This window comes from Acinonyx jubatus, chromosome A3 (assembly GCF_027475565.1).
Source record: "Acinonyx jubatus isolate Ajub_Pintada_27869175 chromosome A3, VMU_Ajub_asm_v1.0, whole genome shotgun sequence".
Classification (NCBI taxonomy): Eukaryota; Metazoa; Chordata; class Mammalia; order Carnivora; family Felidae; genus Acinonyx; species Acinonyx jubatus.
In genome coordinates, this window is record NC_069388.1 from 82,540,009 (window position 1) to 82,556,040 (window position 16,032).

General features: G+C 37.9%; 1 long non-coding RNA gene across 3 annotated transcripts in view; it reads right to left on the bottom strand.

The window, feature by feature from the left end:
• The window catches only part of LOC113603221 (uncharacterized), a 51,648-nt gene that overhangs the window by 22,463 nt on the left and 13,153 nt on the right, over positions 1-16,032 (bottom strand). For all 3 annotated transcript variants that reach the window (XR_008289364.1, XR_003424766.2, XR_008289365.1), the window contains exons 3-4: positions 5,665-5,827; positions 2,083-2,131 (exon numbers count right to left, since the gene is read on the bottom strand). This is a non-coding gene — a long non-coding RNA (uncharacterized LOC113603221). The remainder of the gene's footprint in view (positions 1-2,082; positions 2,132-5,664; positions 5,828-16,032) is intronic.

The window sequence follows — 16,032 nt, forward strand, 5'->3', positions numbered from 1 at the left end:
CAGGCTCAGGACTTCGAGAAGACCTCACCAAAGACAAATTGACAGACGCACTGAAAATGAAAATGCCAGGGCCGTGCGGGCCGTGTCTCTGTGTTCTGTTGAGTGCAACCACTTATCTGGAGTATACCTGGAATTTCCATTTCTGCAAGTGGGGCCCACCTCTCTCTGGGCCATATTCCTCTTACTGGCCGACCAGTGTGCTGGCAGCTGTAGTCTGGTGCAGGAGGATCAGAACACTTGGGTCCACTTCTCTTATACTTTCTTGGCCCTTTAATTCCCCTGTGACTGATTTCGTGGCCCTTTAATTCCCCTGTGACCCCTTGATTTCCCTATTTTAACAATGATAATTGTATCTGTAATAGTGGGCGATTTTTTTTTTCTTTGCAGGGAGGCGACTTACATGGATGTAGGAAATATCTGAGAACATTTATCAGTACTTGAAATTACTCTTCCTTCAAATGTGTTTTTTCCCACTGGTTTCTTTGTTCTTTTGAAGCCCAAGGCAGTGGGAGTCACTGCTTTGAATATTTTCTCAATGTGTGTAAGGAAATTTGGACTTAGAATTTGGATCCACGGCTTCCGGAAGAAGTGTCCTGGTAGTCTCGGAGGTTGAGTTCTCGGTCTGGGAAGCCTCCTCTTTGGTGTTGTGATTCTGGTATAAGAATGTCTAGCTGCCACCTTGATTTATTCTTCTTCTGGAGTGTGCTTCATTTCCTTCCACAGGTGCCCTAGGTGTGGGCCTGTGTGCTTCATTAAAAAGTGAGCCGATGGAGTTGAGGCCACTGGACTTTTATATAGATTGTTCTCTCATGCCTCATCATTGTTATGCAATTTATGCTTGATAACAAAGTTGTTCTTCTTAATGAAATGATATTGGAAGGAAATGGCCCTTTCTGCGAGGCTATACGCGTCAACAGCCTCCTACCGTTTGTGTTCCATGGTTCTCCAGAGCATCAGTGCTCTCCAGAGCCCTGCGGAGCAGGCCTCCCTCGGCCAGACCTTCCTTCACCCCATCGCGCCACCAAATACATTGTGCTAAAGCGGGGCAGTTTCAGTTTGTTTCACCAGAAAATAAATCTTTGCTTCAAAGCTTCACAGTGTTTCATCCTTTCCATGTTACGCCAAACACATGTTCACGGGGTTTCCATAGGCTCATCAAATAATTTCTTGCAGACTCTTTCCACTTCGTAAGATTGCTCTTTCCTGTCTTCCTTGACATCTCTTTCTTAAGCTCTTTTTGGACTTATGGAAATACTCGCTTCCTGGGAGAAAGGACTGTGTAGTAAAAAAGCATGCATGCGATTGGGAATTTTTAGGTTCTGGTATTACCAGCTTCTGGAACTCACTTGCTGTGAAGATGTAAGCAATCTCTCAGTCTCTGATTCCTTCGGTGCAAATGGGCATAACAAATGGCACTTTCCCCGCAGAGGCACTGTGAGAGTAACTTGAAATAAAACGGGTCGAAGTTGTTTTTGAGTATTTTTAAGTGTGTGTTTTGTGTTGTTTTTATTTTGATTTTTACTGTGATAGAATGTCCCAATTTAAGAAAATAATACATAACTTGTTTGTAGTTTAAATTTAAATTGTTGATTCACAAAACATGTATTTACTTTCTTTTGACATTAATTGCTGTTATCAGGCCAGGTTTTGACTTTTTTTTACCCAAGGAATTTAGAGTTGGAAATAAAAGGAAAAATTATAAGGAAGAGACTTAAGTATAGTTCAAGCCCTAAAGTATGCTAATTAACACATCTGTTTGCCTTTGGAACATCTGGGACAACAACTACATACTAATTCTCTTAAAAATGATTTATTTAAACATTTGTGGAAGATTCAGGTGTGTGACTTTAATTGCACAATTAATTAATTATTGGTAAGGTCCTTTTATTCCTTCCTAGTAATCAACATAATAAAACACTGCAGTGTAAATTATGGCAGAAAATAAAATTAATAAACATAATTACAGTTTTCATTTGTATTCCGAAAGTCAGTTTAAACAATTTATTTTTGGTATTTCCTTTCCTTCGATTTCTTCCTCCTCTCTCCCTTCCTCCCTCTCTTCCTTCCTCCCTCCCTTCCTACCTTCTTTCCTTCCTTCCTTTTTTCCTTCTTTTCTTCCTTCCTTTGGTTTCTATAAACAAAAGACAACAATGAGAACAATATTATATGGAAGAACTTAATCTAAAAGTATCTAAGCTGTGAAAAGATGAAAACAAAGGAATGGATACCAATGAGCTCTACAAATTAATCAGGTGAACAGGAAAAAAAAAAGGATGCTTCTATTGTATAGATGTGATATATATATGTATATGCATTTGTTTGGTTATTTATAGATAATCTGGCACATTCATACCCAAAGAAACATTCATTCCTTCTTGACATTTTTGTTGACTGAAATGTGATTCTGTTACTAGTTATTTCTTATCTTTTTAGATCAGCTATTTTCTTCTTTTTTTTTTCTTCTTGATTTTTGCCACACTTTGAATGAACTTATCAATTTTCAGTCAATAAAATGTGAGCTTTATGTTATTATAATCTGGCTGGTGGTAAAAGTCATCCAAAGAGAACTATTTGGAAATTACATCTACTCATTTTCCAATGTACCCGGTACCTTTAGAGTCCTCCCTTAGCTTTTCACTCGAGTGAAGACTTCAAAGGTTTCTGGTAAAACGCAGCTACGCTCTTGGAGAAAAGCATATCATGAAAACATGTTTGCCCATTCATAATTTAGCTTGAATGGGTATCCAGCAGCAGAAGAGTGGGATGCGAATCCAATAAACGTGAGACTACAAGAAGCTCAGAGATAAAGACATGGCTGCCATTTGGACCCAGTTCCTCTACCTTGGGTGGGGAGGGAGTTTTAGTTGAGGGCCTGTGTACCTCTATGGGAAGAGGGTTCTGGTAGTGCGAGGCACTAGAGACAAGTCTCACCCTCCACAATGTTGTTTAAAGTGATGGTAGGCTCCATAAACATGTTTATTTGAATTGAAGCTAGAGGAGCTATGTACTTCTAAGCAAGAGTTTGGAGCTATGCCATCGCACCTCCCCTGTGGATTAACTGCATAACCTGGACAGTTACTTAACATTTCTGAAGCTGTTTTCTCATCTGCCAGATGTATGTGGTAGTATCCATTTCGATGGGTTGCCATGAGGATTACAGGGGGTGATGCTTATAAAGCACAGTACCTGGCCAGTATTCAAGAAACACCAATAAACTGTGCATTTACCTGAGTGTCTATTATTTATATCTAATTCTGTGTTTCTTAAGATGCCTTAAGGAACGCCTGGGTGGCTCAGTTGGTTGGGCGGCCGACTCTTGGTTTCTGCTCAGATCATGATCTCACAGTTTGTGGGATCGAACCCCTTGTTGGGCTCTGCGTGGACAGCCTGGAGCCTGCTTGGGATTTTTCTCTCTCCCTCTCTCTCTGCCTCTCTCTTGCTCGTGCTCTCTCTCTCTCTCTCAAAATATATAAGTAAACATTAAGAAAAGAATAGTTTTTAAAAAATACCTTAAATTGCATGCAACAGAAAAATATGATTCAAACTTAAGACTTAAACCTTAAGGTGACTTATTGGCCAACCTAAATAGAAAGCAAAGTTGGGCAGGCCTTCAGGCTGGATTGTTTCAGTGGTTTAAAAATATCATTGAGGACCATTGAACCATCTTTTTCTCCATCCTTCCTTTCTGGTGTTAACTTTATCCAAAGACTGGCATTTCTTTGGGATTGGGAGATGGCCACAAACACTTCTTGGGTTTGCATGTTTCCCCCCCAGGAAAGCCTCTCAAAAGAGTGAGAAATCTCTTTCACAGAGCTTTTGTGTCTTTGTGATCCAACTTGGTCTGTACCTGTCCCAGACCTGAAAACTGTGACCAGGGGAAGGGATTATATTGATGAAGTTAGGTGTGAGGCCACATTTAGACCTTGATATCAGCTTCCCCTAGAACAAAGAAGTTGTAAAGGGGTGATGTGGATATGCAAGAAAGGGGGCATGGATGAGGAGCAACCATGGTGTCCATTACTGTGTTAATTACATTGAAAGCACTACCAGTACATCCAATGACTGGAGAATATTATCTCCCCTATAGACGTTTTTGGAGGAGGTAGGAGGTCTCTGAGATCATTTAGACTTTGAGAGACTTCATTATCACAGATCTTGTTAAGACCAGAACCCAAGTGTCCTAATGTGACACTGGATCTCTTCCCAACACACAGTCCTACCTCTTTAGATCTTCCTACAGTGTTATTTTCTAATTTTACATTCATTTCAGCATTGGTTACAATGTCAAATTCCTAGAAGCCACTTAAATGACCGCTAAAGGGGAAATGGTAACATACCTTATATTTGCAAAATTTAATACAATGATGTACATCTATATGTGATGGAAAGCTTTATACCCAGCCACAGGTTATTCAAAGGAAAGCTTTGATCAGAAGAACATGGTATCATGCCCTACTTGTGTATGTGTTTGTGTGTATGCTCATATATACATCTTAAAAATTTTAAAGAATACTAAAGAAACTAGACAAAGGGCTGCTGCGTGGCTCAGTTGGCTAAGTGTCTGACTTCAGCTCAGGTCATGATCTCATGGTTTGTGAGTTTGAGCCCTGTGTTGGCTCTGTGCTGACAGCTCAGAGCCTGGAGCCTGCTTTGGATTATGTGTCTCCCTCTCTCTCTGCCCCTCTCCCATTCATGCTCGATCTCTCTATCTCTGTCTCTCAAAAATAAATAAACATTAAAATATTAAAAAAAAAGAAACTAGACAATAGTTGTCTTGAGGATGGAAATCAGGGATCTGATTGAGACAAAGACATTTTCACTATGTGATTTTTAAAAATACAACTCAAGAAAGGGCTCAATCTCTTTGGTTTCAGAACTTGGATATCAAGCCAGGATCTATGATTTTTATCATTGTGATTTTAGGCAAGGCACTTCATTTCTCTGAACTGTAGTTTCCCCTTCTGCCAAATGAAGATGATGGGTTTATCACACAAGATTTTTATGCAGATTAACTGAAAAAAAGGTCTTTGAAAGTGCTGTTTAAGCTCTCATGGGCCATCCAATTACTAGTAATTACCATGTTGCATTTTTCCTGATGATCATTTCCCTCTGCTTTTCATCCTACTGCTTCAAGGATGATACCTTTGGCATCCAAGGGTAAATAATCTCCTTAGAGTTTCTGACCAGCCAGGAGTACTTGCTGAGAAGAGAGATTGAGGAATTCAGGGAAGGTCTAATTAGAGTCTATCAGCCTTTCCCCTTCCGCCACAACTTGATGAGCATTTCATTTATAGGTAACTGAACCCAGTTTTCCTGGATCCTCACTCTTTTCACCTATCCAGAAAAGATGGAGGAGAAGTTTAACTCCACTTCAGTTATTTGTTCAAATCAATAATTAGTGAGCACCGATTATGTACTAGGCACTAGGCTGGGTGCTCCCCTGGAATTCATAGTAGAGTAGACTTGACAAATACTTATTTGTACTTAGTACGCACAACTATTGTGCATAGTCACAAGCATTTATTTTAAAGAGAGATGAACAGAAACACTGATATCCAGGAACTTCTGGGGCTGCAGTTACAATAATACCCAGGAATGCCAATTTCCAGCTCTTCATTGCTAATATGAAAACAAAGCACCTTCCAGCTCAGAGTTTGTACCCACCTATACATTCATCCTGGACATAGTTTTCCAAAATGCAACAATGGTCAAGAGGCCAGTAGGAGCCAGACATGTATTAGGTATTCCAAGGGTTTCATCATGCCTTCTAACCTGGGTCTCGAAGTTTGATCTGATCCTTGCATCTTCAAGTAGAGGGCTGTGAAAGCTAATAAGAGAGGCAGAACAAGTAGAGACCACTCAGAGACAAGAAAGACATCTTTTCAGGACTCAACATTATTGATGAGAACCTGAGAGGAGCAATGGACCGTGAATCAACTTTGGATCTTCTTTCATAAAAAGATTGTGATTCATGTACAGGCACTTCCTTCCCTCCCGAGCCCTCCGCCACTCATCCTCCCCCACAAACTTTCCTACTTCGCAAGAACTTCCCAATCAGAGAGCTTGAATTCAAATAATTCAGGTCTGAAAAAGAAACCTCTTGTTAGAACACAGACATCATTGACAATTAGCCAGGATTCCAAGGAGAAAAAAAGGGAGGCCCAGGCAAGGTAAATGCATTTGTGTTTATATAGTGTGTGATGTGTTCTGAAGTTTTCCCCAAGGAGAAAGGCCCTCTCTCCTACTTCAAAAGCCATTTTCATGTTTTTGAAATTACTAGAAATTATGGGCTAAACCCCCTTCACACGTAATTTATTTCACCCAGTATCTCATATTTTGTGATAACATGCAAATACCATATGTTGCACTTTCTCTTTATGGATGGAGGAGGGAAGGAGGGAGGACTGGCAGAATTATCACTAGGCACTGCAAAACCTTCCATTGAAATCCACATTCACCATAGTGACGTTTACTAGTTATGGCAGAGTTGATCAAGTGCAGATTTTCCTGCTGCTGGAGCTAAATTGCAAGCTGCTCATAATGCCATCAGATGCTGCTGGGTTTTCAGCCAATGAGGACTACAAGAGTGCTTCTCTCCCTCCCTACTTTCTGTTGCAGCCGAGGCCCCATGCCTGGCCCACTCTCTACCGTGTTTGAACTTGACTGACCTCATGCAGTACTCGCCTGGAATAAATGCACCTCCCATCATCCTATGGGTTCCAAATACTCAAACCGGAAATCCGAATGCATTACCAGGGCCTTCATTTTTATTTTCCCTAACAGATACTTATTTTCTTAAATGAAATGGTCAGTATTTGGAGTATATATTATTCATAAGACTGAAAGAGGGAAAAAACAACACATTATGTATTTTCCTATTCTATTTCATCGGAGGCAAAATGTTTTACGCCAGGCCAAGTGAGTCAAAAACACGAAGCTATTATTCAACTCATAGCTGCTTCAATCATTTCTCTACCAACAATGGTGTAAAGATGTGATTTTACAAGCAAACAGGAAGAAAAAGCTTGAACACACCCTGGGAGTGTGTTTAAGAAGTTGATTTATGTTTCATGCTGAGTCTTACACCTGCAGTTCAAGCAAAACCCAACTTGGCTGCCCCAAAGAGTCTGGTTTATTAGGTATCAAGGAGTCGCAAGAAGCCATGTAATTAAAACTGTAATTAACTGGAAAAGGAAAGTGCCACCTGAGTTTTGAGAGGCTGTCAATTTTATTTCCATTACAGCCCTCCTGGTTCCCCTCTCGGACTCCCCCATTCCCACCCCCTTTGCTTATAAAAAAACAATGTATACATACACACTACATACATACATGTTTTTAAATATATTAAAACATGTATATAGGGCTGTTGCTTTTGGAAAAAGTCACAAGATTTATTACCTATTTCAGCTTTTCTAGATCAACTTCTTCATCAGGAAAACGTTCCTGAAGTGTACTACCCAGTACGACAGCCACCAGCCACAGGTACCTATTGAACACTTGAACTGTGGCTAGTTCGAATTAAGATGAGCCATTAACATAAAGCGCCTGTCAGATTTTGAAGATGGAGTGCAAAAAAAAATGCGAGATTTCAGTGATATTTTTAATATTGGTTACTTGTTTAATGGTATTGTTTCGGATACACTTGGTTGTGTAAAATAGTATTGTTTCATTTCAGCTGTTTCTTTTTGCTCTTTTGAGAGTGGCTACTAAAAAATTTAGCATTATGTACGTGGTTCACACGATATTTCTCTTGCACAGCGCCGTTGTAGTGGTTGGGCACTGAGTTTCCTGCAGAAACGTGGAAGAGTGCACCGGAAATGTCTCTTCTGGTCCTTCCTGCCATCCCTAGGGCCGTGAGGGCTGGCGGGGGAGGAGAAATGGGAGCACTTGGTGGCAATGTACAAGGGTGCTGGAACAAGTTATTAAGGCACGTGTTTGTGATTGCCAGATTGTTCAACTCAATTTCTCAATAAAGAGCTCAAACGGAGATGTCTGAGCAGCATAAATGGAACTTCAAGGGTCCTTTCTTCTCTCACTGCCCCTTGGCCAACGGAGGTTCAAACGCGCTATGAAACGTGTTAGCGCCAGAACGAGGAGCGCCGCGAACTTCAAATGAAGGTACTGAAAGCGAGTTCAAAACCAACACGTGTGCCTTAATTTGTGAATTCAAGTGCTGATAAAACAGTCTTTTGAAAAAGGTCAATCCATTTACATTAGATTCTGTAAACATCCATCTCATGGTATTACACCATCTTTCTGAACCACATCCTTTGAGGGTAATAAAGAGGATTTGTAATAAAGACACAATTATGTAACAATGTTGAAGGTGGCGAGGGACAGAGGCTTTTTGGCACTTTATATCAGAAACAGGCACAAAATTTTAGATGCCTTAGCCTTCTTTTAGATTTTAGTAATTTTGCAAGTGGAGTGGTTAGCAGAGATACTTAGTTTGGACGCCTTCAGAAAGGAAAGCAATGTCTTGTCTCTCCGTTAGCACAGTAGTGACAAACATCTTGATGGAAGCTGCCCAAGGAAGGGAAGAGACTGACAGTACCTTTCTTTGGCTGGATGGGGAAAAAAAATGACTCTTCCCAGCCCGTGTTTTTCCACCTTTGCTCCAGTTGCGTATTTTTAAAGTTGCATTTGTTGCAAGGTAAGGGTCTGTGGAATCTTCCAGTTCAGAACAGAAATGTGTTGGCGCATAATTTTGGGAAGTGAGCCTGAGATACCCAGAGCAGATGACACACGGGGCTTAGGTCCTGATTCAGCTACAAGTCAGCGGGGCACCCCAGGACCATCTGCGTCCTATAAATTACAGTAATGCCGGCACATGCAGGCTGTAAATCACTGGCGAACAGGCTTCACCTTGTGACACACGACATGAACCCTGTTGTATATTCCAATAAACTCCCATAAACCATCTGATATAAACTCCGGATTATATTTCTTTAGGGGTTGGAATACTTAGGGTTTTCTTTGCTGCTCTGATTCCCCTTCAGCATGTGAATTGAATGCATACAGGGTGTTCCCTTCTCTTTCCCCCACACTAGGCATTTTTCTGTTTTTCAAGTCCAGAATCTTACTTAGTGGCTGACATGTGCAATTTGGTGAACTTTAAAGGACAGATTTTTTTCCCCTTCGCCTTCTTTAATAAACTTGTTTCTTTCAACACGACTGTGAATGTCAAAGTCTTGTGGTTACTATACAGGGAAAATACGATTTATAAACAGCAAATTAATGGCCAAATTGTCAGTAACCTACTTCACTGAATATAAATAAACGCGTATCATAAAGGGTCACGTCGCTAATATGGCTTTGCTGGGTTTCTGGCAACATATACAACTGCCTTCTACAATAGTTGTTTTGTGTGCAGGAGTATGAAGAGGAAGAAAAATGCGAGTGGAGATAGCATTCAACTCCATTTATGGCTCATCCATAAACGTCTCCAAGCAATTGGGTTTATTTGGAACACAGTGTTAACCCTAGTCACCGAGCTCTTCCTCCATCTGTAGGGAAACCCCTTCTGAGCAGTCACTTCTTAGGGTTGTGATAGCTGACTTGCTGGCCCACAATATGGACCCAATATGGAGTCCTTCAGAAGATGCCAAGCTTTGCCTCTATTAGGAGAGATGGTGATTTTTTTTAAAACAGTAACAACAAAAATCGAAATTTTCAGTTTTCATTATGAAAGTATTTTGTCTCTTAAGAAAGTTCTTCCAGTTCAGTGTCTTTGATGCAAAATTAAATTATTTCCTCTATATCGCTTTTTATAGATGTACAGGTATAAACAAAAAAGGTAGAGCATAACTACTCTGTGTGGAATTTAAACTAAACATGAAAAAAATTCAAACATTTCAGTAGCTTCTAAGGAGTTAAAGTGCAAGATAATTAAGAATTAATTTTATTGATCTGACATATCCTACTCAAATTTAGCTGAAAGTTAGGCTAAATTTCCACGTTCATTGCCCGAAAAATGCTTTAACTATTATTTTATATAAATACAAGCCTGCATAAAGAAAACACAGTGCTATTTTTATTTATGGTTGAGTCCAGGCTTATAGAGGATTCATGTACTCAATGGAAATTAGATAAATTGCATCAAAGTTTATGGGAATTTCTTGACATATAAACATACTGAATGTGCATAAAGTTTAAATATTCAGTTTCTGCTGAGAGAGTGCCCCTGAAGCTGAACACAATTACCTTGGTGGAAAAGAGGTAAAACTAAATTTTGCTAAGATGCACAGCATTACTACTGTGAATTCAAAAATACAACTTTCAGGAACTTCTACATACATAGAAACATTCTTTAATTAATACAGTTTATCCTGTCATTTCAGGGATTTATTGATATTGGCAGAAACATTTGCAAATAACTCAGAAAATTTCATGACATATTATGCATCTCAAAGGCCTTCATTTTTTTTCTTGTTTAGCTGCAATCAATAATTTCTTTCAAAACTCTTAATATGCTAAGACAGCATAGCTAAAAGATTGTTGGAAATTCTTGAAAGAAGGATTTACGAAAATAAATATGAACAATGATGAACTTTGTAGCATTATGTTATTTTCCTTCATTCATGTAATTTTTGAACAAGTTCTGCCTCTGTTTTCCATTACACCTAAATAGTTCTCATTTTTATTCAACATCGAGATATTAATGTGGGTGCATCAAATCAGAGTTTGGGTTCTTTGAACCTATCAAACTATTTTTTTTCCAAATATCTGGGGTTTGATAAAACCCCAAATGCATACTAGAAGCACTTTTTCCATTAATTATTAAACCCATGTGCATTTTGAGGAAAATTTGATCCATATGGGTTCTGGTTCATTTATGCTTTACTCATCAAAATACTTTTTCTTAAAGTCCATGTCCAAGAAATCTTTTGAGCCCCGTTAAGTTTTTTTGAGGTTTGCCAAGAACAAACAAAGTCGAACACCAAAAGATTCAAGTTGGTTTGTAACCTTATACCTATGAAACATTAGTGGGTTCTAAACTTGGAGTAAACACATGCTCTCATCCCTAGTAAGTAGTTGGATGTATCTCCAGAGGGAAGCTGGCAGCTTGGTACAGAAAGCAAAAGTTAGACATACTTCAACACAGACACCAGATAACCCCAGAATGCATCACAATTCATCAAAAAATTACTTTGATTATATAATTTTTGGTACACATATGCACAGATGTTCCCTGAAATTTGAGCTGGAAGGTTAAGAGGCATCCCAAGTAGGTAACAAAAAAATGTATTATTATCTAAAATGTGAAACCCTAGGTTTTGAATAACAATTCCTAAATTATGGGACTTGAATAAAAATAAATAATGGAGAACACGCAATTGCCTTTTGGTAGGGAGAAATGGGAAGAGAGCCCATGTTTTTTTTTTTAATTTTTATATCTCTTCCTTTTCAAGTGTCTAATTAAGAGGTGAGTTTTTGTTGTTTGTTTCGTTGTCATTGTGTGTTTTTTGTCTTCTGCCTTTTTGCCTTTTTCTCCCGCTGGAACCAACAGGCCAAGTCAAACTGAAGCCTTAAGTAAATGTAGATTGGATTTTAAGGTACCGGTCTTTGATTAGACTGGATTGTTAATCTCAAAAATCCAGAAAAGGACAAAGATGATTATAAGTAAAATAATATCCTATTTCAAGATGTTAGGGAAAATAAAATCTAAGGCTTGGAGTTATGTTAAAAAAGAGTCTTCATCTTCTAGAGATCCCCACTGAAATATGTGTAGATGACATGACATGACATGATTTCTCGGATTTACTTCAAAATTCAATGGGAGTTAATGAAATAGGGGAGATACAGATAAAACAAGATAATTGTCGATGCTGGATGCTGGCGTATTGGTGTTTATAACACCATTCTGTTTTCTTTAGTTTATGCATTGGGCATCTCCTATGCTACCATGCATGCTCTGGGTCCACATTAGCCATTGTAGTAGGAGTCCCTGGAGTAGTACCTGGCCCTGTTTGCACCATGCATCTCTCCTGTCACAGAAACATCTACAGAAATCTTGGATGTCATTCTGCTGCCTGAACAAATTTGAAAGAGTGAGAAAGTTAACACTCCATGGGACAATTCTTTATTTGTGGGGGACAAAATCTGCTGGACAATTCTGGGGTGCATCTTACACAGAGATTGGAGGGTTTCCTGGGGAACCCCTAGTGTGATCAACTTGATAACGTACCCTTGGTGGGTCTTTCCTTCTTCTTTGTCACACTTTTTTTGGACTTCTTCTCCTGTTCTTTAGGATTACTTCCTTAAAGAACTACCTGCATCAAATCCTTACAATAATTTCTAAACATACATGATCTTATAGCCCAAGCCCTTATCTCAGACTAAGGCTATGGATGTTTGACATTTTTCAAAATAAGTTTTAAATAAGTTTTTACACTTTCTCTCTATATAATAAAATCTAAAATTTATTTTAAAAGGCATGAATAAGCTCTTTAACAGCTGGAATCTTATATTGCTACTGTATTATGATTTAAAACCTTTTATTGATTATTCAGTCATAATTCTGTCACAAAAATATACATATAAATTGAGGCTTTGTTATTGTCTTTTCAAATGTCCTACAACTATAGGGCTTGAGGCATTAAAATATTCTGAATTGAGTTAACATTACAAATACCTATAGCACTCAAGTAATCAAATATAATTGAGAAGTATTTCAAAGTTTAAAATATTAAAGAGTAAAATTTAATAGAGACACATCTATTAATGAAATGGATATAGCTTTTTTTCAATTAGTTCATGTATTGTAGAAAAATATTATTATAGAATGAGGAAGATTTCAGCATCAATTTTATTCCTACTTTTCACTGTAATAGATGTAAATTCCAACAAAACTTGTTCACCTATATAAGTAGGTGCAAATAGAAAGAATTTTGTAATGGTGTCATTCAGTTCTTTGAAATTATTCTGAGTTACATTAAAAATTATATTGTGATTTATCATCAAAACTAGTTTTTACCTGAAAATTTGATTAGTTGTTCCTGCAATTTCCTTAATAGCAAAAAGTTAGAAATCAACTTTCTCACAAAAGGATTTGTTAGGGTCATTCCGTGTATTAGGAAAATACAGTATTTTGAATCATTCCTCTGTTTGGCAATGCACCCAAGAATGCACTGTAGAAGAAGGGAATGGATGAGAGAGATGCCATTCCTTTATAAAATAAGAGAGAAGGACCACCTGGGTGGCTCATTCGGTTAAGCATCCTTCAGCTCAGGTCACAATCTCACAGTTCGTAGGTTCCAGCCCTGTGTCAGACTCTGCTGACAGCTCAGTGCCTGGAGCCTGAGTCGGATTCTGTGTCTCCCTCTCTCTCTGCCCCTCTCCTGCTCATACGCTGTTTCTCTCAAAAATAAATAAACATTAAACATTTTTTTAAAAATAAGAGAGAAACAATTTTAAAAGAGGAGATTGTTTACTTTTTGTCATACAAGTTTTTATTTAAATTGAGATATAATTCATGTACCATAAAATTCACTCTTTTAAAGAGTATAATTCAGTGGGTTTTTGTAAATTCACAAAGTTTTACAGCCATTATAACTCTATAATTCCAGAATATTTTCATCACTCCCAGAAGAAATTCTGTAACCATTAGCAGCCACACCCATTCCCCCCTCTACCAAGCCCCTGAAAGTCACTAATCTGCTTCCTGTCTATATGAGCTGTTTATTCTAGCCATTTCATGTAGATGCAATCATACAATATGTGGTTTCTTGCATCTGGCTTCTTAAACTTATTATAAAATGTTCAAGGTTCGTCTAACTTGTGGCATGTGTCAGTATTTCATTCATTTTTATGCTAAATTATATTCCCCTATCTGTATACACAATATTTTCTTTATTCATTCATTAGTTGATTGGCATTTGCATTGTTTCCACTTTCTGGCTATTTTAAAAAATGTTGCTATGGACATTCATGTACAAGCTTTGTGCAGACATGTTTCAGTGCTCTTCAGTGTATGCCTGGGAGTGGAAATGCTGGGTAATATGGTAATATTATGCTTAACTTTTTGCAGAACTGACAAACTGTTTCCAAAGTGGCAGTAGCATTTTACAATCCTACCAGCCATGTCTGAGGATACCAGTTCTCCATATCCTTGCCAACACTTGTTATTTTCTGGGTGCCTTTTTTTTTTTTTTTTTTTTTTAGTATAGTCATCCTAGTAGGTGAGAAGTGCTTTGTTACTGTGTTTTTGATTTGCATTTCCTTAATGGCTGGTGATATTAAACATCTTTTCAGGTGCTTATTGGTCATTTCCATATCATCTTTGGAGAATTATCTATTCAAATCCTTTGCCCATTTTCAATTGGATTATTTGTATTTTTTATTGTTGAGTTGTAAGTATTCTTTATATATTATGGATAATAGTCATTTATCGGATATATAATTTGCAAATATTTTCTCCCCTTCGGTGAATCTTTTTTTTTTCCATTTTATTCATAGGGTCTTTTGATGTACAAAAATTTTTAGTTATGATAAAGTCTAGTTTATCTATTATTTTTAGTTGTTGCTTGTCATGTGTAAGAAACTATTCTCTAATCCATAGTCATCTAATCCATAGTCATAAAGATTTATACCTATATTTTCTTCTAAGAGTTATATAGTTTTAGCTCCTACTTTTGAAGCTTTGATACATTTTGGTGTATATGGTGTGAGGTAGGAGTCCAAATTTATTCTTTCACATGTGGATATCCGGTTGTCCCAGAAAAGGGGACAACTTGTTGAACATGCAATTTTATCTCCCATTGAATTGTCTGGTCAACAATTGACCATATATGTATGGTTTATTTCTAGATGTAAATTCTATTCCATTGATCTACCTGTCTAAACCCATTCCAGTACCACATATTCTTGATTACTGTGGCATTATAGGAAGTTTTGAAGTTGGGAAGAAACCCAACTTTGTCCTTTTTCACGATTATTTTGGTTATTCTGCATTGCTTACATTTCTATATAAAATTTTTGGTTCAGTTTTTCAGTTTCTGCAAAAGGGTAGCTGGGATTTATAGGGATTAGATAAAATATGTAGATGAATTTAGAAAGCATTGCTGTCTTAACAATATTGAGTCTTCCAATCCATGAACATAGGATGTCTTTTTACTTATTTAGATCTTGTCTAATTTCTTTCAACATGTTTGTAGTTTCATTGTACATGTATTGCACTTTTTTGTTGAATTTATCCTTAAATATGTTATCCTTTTTGATGCTATTTTATCTTTTAAATGTTTTAAATTATTTATTTATTTTTTTATTTTAGAGAGAGAGGTCACACAAGTGGGAAGGAGGAACAGAGAGAGGGAGAAAGAATCTTAAGCAGGCTCCATGTTCAGCCCAGAGCCTGATGCTGGGCTCATTCCCACGACCCTGAGATCATGATCTGAGCTGAGATTTTTGATGCTATTTTAAATGGAATTGTTTTTGGGGCACCTGGGTGGCGCAGTCAGTTAAGCGTCCGACTTCAGCCAGGTCACGATCTCGCGGTCCGTGGGTTCGAGCCCCGTGTCGGGCTCTGGGCTGATGGCTCAGAGCCTGGAGCCTGTTTCCGATTCTGTGTCTCCCTCTCTCTCTGCCCCTCCCCCGTTCATGCTCTGTCTCTCTCTGTCCCAAAATAAAAAAAATAAAAAAAAATTTTTTTTAAATGGAATTGTTTTTAATTCCATTTCCATATTGTTCATTGCTAGCATATAGAAACACAGCTTACTTTTGTATATTTATCTTATACTCTGCAAACTTTCTGAACTCATTTATTAGTTCTACTACTTGTCTTGTGAATTTCTTAGGAATTTCAATAGACACGATATGTCATAGAGATATACAGAGATATATTCCCCCTCTCTCCCCATTTTTCCAATCTGGATTTTTCTTTTCCTTCTTTTTCTCTTTCTTTCTCTCTCTCTTTCTTTTGATTCCTTCCTTCCTTCCTTCCTTCCCTAATTGTGCTGGGTTGAATCTCTCGTACGATGATAAATACAAGTGGTGAGAGAAGACATCCTTGTCTTATTCACGATCTTCGGGGGA